Raw genomic sequence first — 6,000 nt, 5'->3', positions numbered from 1 at the left:
CATCCTCAATTCGAAGCATAAAACAACTTACATTTGTTAACCTTGTCTTGGTATTTTGCAAACAAACACTGTGCAAGAGTCACATGGCTTACACTGTACAAAGGGTTAATGACAGACTTACTTTTTGGGAGAAATGTGGTTTAGTTGTTCCAAAGCCTCTTCCCCTTATGACTGTGTTCTGATATAACCTCAGTGCCATTCAAGGCAATAAATAGCAGAGGAGTTGGGGTAAATCCAATTATTTTTCCACAGCATCTTTCGTGGTAAGTGTGTCCGATTTTTAAAAATGAGACTCCATAAACCACATCACAGAGTCCTGTTTTTGTCTCCGGGGGTTTCAGAGTTCCAAATGCTTGCCTTTTTGGACGTTGCATTGATGTGGCCTTGGGGACGGGTTAGAGTCACTAAAAACACTCCTGGCACTGGATCACCTTGTGGCCGAGGTGAAATGGGGATCTTGTTTTCAAGAGGTTGAAGGAGAACTCACAGAAAAGGCCTGAGAGGAGATGACGCTCTCTTTGGGGTTTAGGAGGGATTGACCCTCGACCTTCCCAATCTTCAGACCTTAGAAGCTCCTTGCTGGTCACACATATCCACATCCGTCCTGGCAGCCCAAACCCCCACGTCCTCGGAAATTCCTAGAAGTGTAAAGACAAAATCAGTCTCAGGATGTTGGCAGGATTCAATGTATTACTAAAAATGGGCCTTTGTGGATAGAAACTTAAGAGTTTTAAGTGAAAAAGAAAATTTATGTAATTATCAGTGACTCCAATGACTTCATTTGTTCTGAAATGGTTCATTACCAAAGATTGAAATAGGGTCACAGGAACACAGCTTCCCAGTAAGGGAGAAGCATCTCTCTCTCTGCAGCCCCTCCCCCGCCCTCCCATCTCAGCCAAGAGTGTCACCGGGGAGTTCATCAGGAAACTCTTCGTGGGGGTTTGGATTTACAAGCTTCACGACTGTTCCGTGGATGCCTACCTTCACGGTGGTTCCCAGTCCTCTGCCTCCTAGCTGACTTTTGGTCCTTTCCCAAACACTAAATAACAGGATAGGGAGCGAAGATGGTTTCTTTTCCAAAGTGCGAAAGCAGAAGGCTGGGCGACTGTGTTCCCCGAGCCAGGGTCTCACTCCAGCCCCCTGGCTGATACCTACTCCAGGGCTAGCGTGTGAAGGCAAAGGTCTGGGAGGAGCTGGGAGGAGGGGAGCGGTTGTCCCGGACAGCCTCCCTTATTCATGGCCCTCCCGGTCTCGGTCTCAGCCAACTCTGTATTTCCTGGTACCTCTCTCGGGGTTGCAAAGGAGGAGCAGTTGGATCATTTGATTAGCTTTTTCCCAGAACAGGGACCCTCCCATCTCTGTTTACTTCCCAGTGACTGAAGGAGGAGGCCCAAGAATGGGGCGCCTTCTGGGGCTGCTCCTGAAAGAGAAACAGCACCAGGGTCAGCCTTGGTTTTGCTCAATGTATTAATGTTCCCACCTCAGGTAGACACCTGCTGACCGCTTCCCTCCGCCCTCCCTACCCCTGGGGAAAACCACTTTAGGTGGTCTCACTCCATCTATCCGCACAGACAACAGAAACACCCCTTGTTCCACGTAGACACCTGTCAAATCATTTTTTTTTATTTTCAATTGTGGCAAAAAAAAAAAAAAAAAAGAAAGGAAAAGAAAAAGGAAAAAACACATAGCATACAATTCACTGTCTTAACCATTTCTCATCATACAGTTCAAAAGGGCCAGCTATATTCAAATTACTATCTGCCAGATCTCTAGGACATTTTCCTCTTACAAAACTGAACCTCTAGAGAGGTAGACCCCATCCTACCGAACAATACCTGCTTCCCCTCCCTCCAGCTTTGGCAGCCACCATTCTACTTTCTGCTTTCTATGAGTTTGACTACTTTAGATAACTCATATAAGTGAAAATAAGACAATATTTGTCTTTTAGTCACTGATTTATTTAACTTACTGTCATGTCCTAAAGGTTCATTCATGACATAGCATGTGGTGGGATTTCTTTCTTTTTTGAGGCTGAATAATATTCCATTTATTCTTGCATTCATTTTCAATGGACTTTTGGGTTCCTTCCATCTTTTGGCTATTGTGAATAATGCTGCAATGAATATAGGTGTGCAAATATCTCTTTGAGATCCTGCTTTTAATTTTTTTGGATATATACCCGAAAGTGGTATTGTTGGCTTAGGCTCCTACCCTTGGATGCATTTTGATATTCCTATATCCTTTCCACATCAACTACCCAAAGCCTTCAATTGGGTAGAATGCTTCCTTCCTCTAAAATCATTCCCTCGGGAACATGGAACAAATAACGGGCTGGCCTTTGCCCCAGTCTTAAGTCAAAGCACAACATGGACTTTTCATTTTCAACCTCTGGTGCCCTGCCAGGCAGTGCCATCAACAGATGAATGCAGAACTCAGTTCAATCACCCTCCATTCCCCAGCAGACCTCTCCAACATCTTCAGCAAGTCCTGCCACGGGGGTGAGGTTCTACTGCTTTCTAGACAGTCACTGGCGTTCTCCTGGGACTGATCACGGGCTCCTATTCTGTGAGGTCCTTGGCTCCAACTCTCTTCCCCATGGCGGTGACGGCTAGTTGAGCATAGTTTGGTCACTTTTGCTAGACAGCCCAGCAGTGGAAGAGGGACAGTGGTTTGGCCACCCACCCGAGCTGAAGAGCTTTGATCTTCTGTGAGAGGCGCCCATCTCCTTTATGCTACAGAAGAGGGAAAGACCTGCAGGGAAATCGTGGGAATGGTTCTTTGGTCAAACCTAACACACAGACGTGCACACACACATACTTGTGCACACACAGGGGCATCGAGGGTCTTGCCTACTCCACCCTTCTAATCATTCCTTTTCCATTTCTAGCTTTTGACTTGGAATTTTTGGCTCCAAAAGAAAAGTAAGAGGTAAAATTTTTTGAGACTACTAAAAAAGTGCTCTGAATTTTGTCATTAATGACAAAATGAATGATGACAATGAATTTTGTCATTTTCTTTCACCTTATTTATCAAGGTTACTACTGGCTTTATATATAAGTAGAGAAGTGTTCACAAAAAGTAGATATCCTCAAAATAGCAAAAGAATCATTTCTTTGATTTTGTATCACCCTCTCTAGACTTTTTAAAAATGCAATACACCTAATAGTAGCAACTGACACTTTACTGTAATTTAGTTTGTCAGATGGCTCTCCTTTGGGGGATATAGGGGAGGCAGGAAGGGGAGAAAAACACAGAAAGCAGAGTTGGGGAAACATTAACAAATTTCATCTATTTCCCAATTTTTCCTAGGATCAGCTCTGTGTGTATTTCAGCTAGAATTTCACGAATCTTTGTGTTTCAGCACTTGTCTACTTAGGAAAAATTGAGTGAACAAGTTACCAAAATCATTTTTGACATCTCAATTTTACAGGCTGGTCCCATGTTATGAAATATTGTATGGGAAGGAGGTGTCCCCAAATGTTTATCTGTTTGTCTCTCATCCTAATTAAGTCCATGTGGATCCCATGTGACTTCAGAGTATGAGGACCATGTTTCCGTGTTTTGTTTTGTTTTGTTTTGTATTTTCCTTTAATGTGTTGCTTGAGTTAGAGAAGGAACACATCAATATTTGGTTTGAGAGGTATGGTACAGAGAGGGAATTGTTTGGCTCATAAGCTATCGAGGGAATATATGAGCTCTTAAATCATCAAAAATAAATATCCTGGTATTAGTTAAGACAGTTTGGATAAAAGAAGTAGAAATCAATTTAAGCTAGCTGAAGCAAGATGTGGAGGGTGGTCTGAGGATAAGCGGTGTCTCCTAGAGCCTGTAGCTAGAAAGTGCAGCCCAACCTGAGGAACTAAGGTCTGGGAAGCTTGTCAGCAACCCAGGAAAAAACACTGCCTCTCATTCTTGCTGGCCTCTGAACATCTGCTTCTTCTTTTCTCTTTCACTGCAGCCTGACTTTCTCTGGTCACATCACAAAATGGCTGTCCCAAGTCTCCTGGATTGACGTGTTATCAACCACCTAAAGGGTAAGTAGCTAATAATTAGCCCCGGTTCTTGGGAGAGAGAACCTAATTGGTCCAACTTGGATCAGCCTCCACAGTGGCCTAATGAATTACTAACAAAGGGACAGAGTCACACACTAGGGGCTCACCTAGGACACTGGGGATATGTTCTCAGAAAAAGGAGCTTTGTATGCATTTGGAATAGTCCCTGTTCCAGATGAAAGCTATCCAGAGTTTCCTGTATTTCCTATTTATAACCTGAATGTCCCCAGCTCCCATCAGCTATGGGCACAAATGGAGCCCTGATCACAGTACCAAAATTATATTGGACCTCAAACTTGCACAAGTGCCCCCAAGGGTTCTCTTGAGTGTTTATCTGAGCTCATAAAAGACCAACTCCAGCTGGGTCCTCCCTCACTCCCAAGGTATGCCGGCTATCCACCAGGCATTACGACCACACGTGACCACAACACATGCACCAGACTAGGTGCCCCTCAATTTTAGTGTATGGCTGTTGTCTTGGTGTCATTTTTAATAGTGCTCCCTTTTATTCTCAAAAGTGTCCTGGTTTGTATGATAAATTATATGTTCTACCTCTGTCAAATGCACAGGATTTAGAATGGTCCAAGGCAAGGAGACCTTTGTGAATCCTGTTAAAGAAGCTTTCAAGAAGTGCAATTTGTGCCCCCAGGATTTTATAGAGTGCCAGAGAAACCCCCTTTGACTTAAATTAACCAAAGAGGGAGGTGTTTATTGAGTGACATAACCAAACCAGGAAAAGGACAAGGGGTAGAGTTTGCCTCAGCAGCCACTAGATTCAGGACTCCAAACACCAGGGAACTCATTCCTTTAATGTCTGCTTTTTGTCTCTGCTTCATTTAGTGTATTAACTTTATTCCTCAGACTTGTCCCCATGTGGGGAAAATTTGGACACTATCCTCAGCTCTGGGCTTGTGTCCTCAAAGCGTCATGACCACAAAAACTCAGAGAGCTCTCATTAGGAATCCCGGGAAAGAGACTTTTGTCTATGGTTGGGTCATATGACCATCACTGGACCCATCACTATGACCAAGGATGAGACACTGTGATTGACAACCACCCCCAGAATCCTACTAATAGGAGGGGAGTGCTGTCCCAGGCAGATAAGACAAACAGTGCCCAGCCATAGAGCTCTTTCAGTGTTTAATATCACCAGAACTGAGACCTGAGTCTGATGGGAGCAAGCCATGAAATAAATGTAAATAGCCCCAAGTCTCTCCCTTCCAACAACTATGATTTTCTGAAGCAAGCTCCTCCTGATTCTTATTCCCTTTACTCACCCAGGAGGGTCCATAGTCCTTATGCACATGGGTTTGGTTAGGTTGCCCTTGCTGTTCATCAGAACCCTGGCAAGTGGACATAGCTAAGGCATGACCCTAACTAAGGACCTCATTATATATATTAGCAGAAACAAATAGGATAGGGAAACATGTACAGTGCATACCAGCCCAACTCTGGTAAGTTCTTGAAATTAAATCATACAACTTATAGATGTATGGCTTAGAAGATAGGTTCCTGAAGAGCAACCCCATGGGACTCATGGGAAGGAAGTTTCTCACTGTCCCTCAGCCTCTCTTTCCCTCTCTGTATTGTGTGCGCGTTTCAGATATAACAAGGTGTTTGTAAACCAAGACTTGTACATCACACTCACTGGCTTCAGTAAATGGGCTTGAAGCCCATATGTTATTCACAAAGAGAAAAGCAGATTTCTGCTCTGCTAAGAACTTGAATAGGTTATTTTCTCTGTTCATAGGAATTTCCACTTTTTTTAGTCTTGCTAATTAACCAAGACATTGCCTCCCCACCCCAATTTGCAACAGTGCTTTGAACAATCCTCAGCAAAACTGGGTAATTTTAATCTTTTTAAAGAATGGGTTGCATGCCTATGTGGGTTTCCATATCTGCAATTGTTTGCAACCCGGGCTTTGTACTGGTTGACCTTTAGGGACCT

At 43.7% G+C, this 6,000-nt stretch overlaps 1 long non-coding RNA gene across 1 annotated transcript in view; it reads left to right on the top strand.

Annotated features, from left to right (window-relative positions):
• Positions 1 to 3,740: 3,740 nt before the first annotated feature.
• LOC101674739 overlaps positions 3,741 to 6,000 on the top strand; it is a 45,225-nt gene continuing 42,965 nt past the window's right edge. The window contains exon 1 of the long non-coding RNA XR_198384.3: positions 3,741 to 4,034. This is a non-coding gene — a long non-coding RNA (uncharacterized LOC101674739). The remainder of the gene's footprint in view (positions 4,035 to 6,000) is intronic.

This window comes from Mustela putorius, unplaced genomic scaffold, assembly GCF_011764305.1.
Source record: "Mustela putorius furo isolate JIRA1106 unplaced genomic scaffold, ASM1176430v1.1 tig00000407_pilon_pilon_pilon, whole genome shotgun sequence".
NCBI classification, from domain to species: domain Eukaryota; kingdom Metazoa; phylum Chordata; class Mammalia; order Carnivora; family Mustelidae; genus Mustela; species Mustela putorius.
This window is presented reverse-complemented; position numbering and strand designations above follow the sequence as displayed.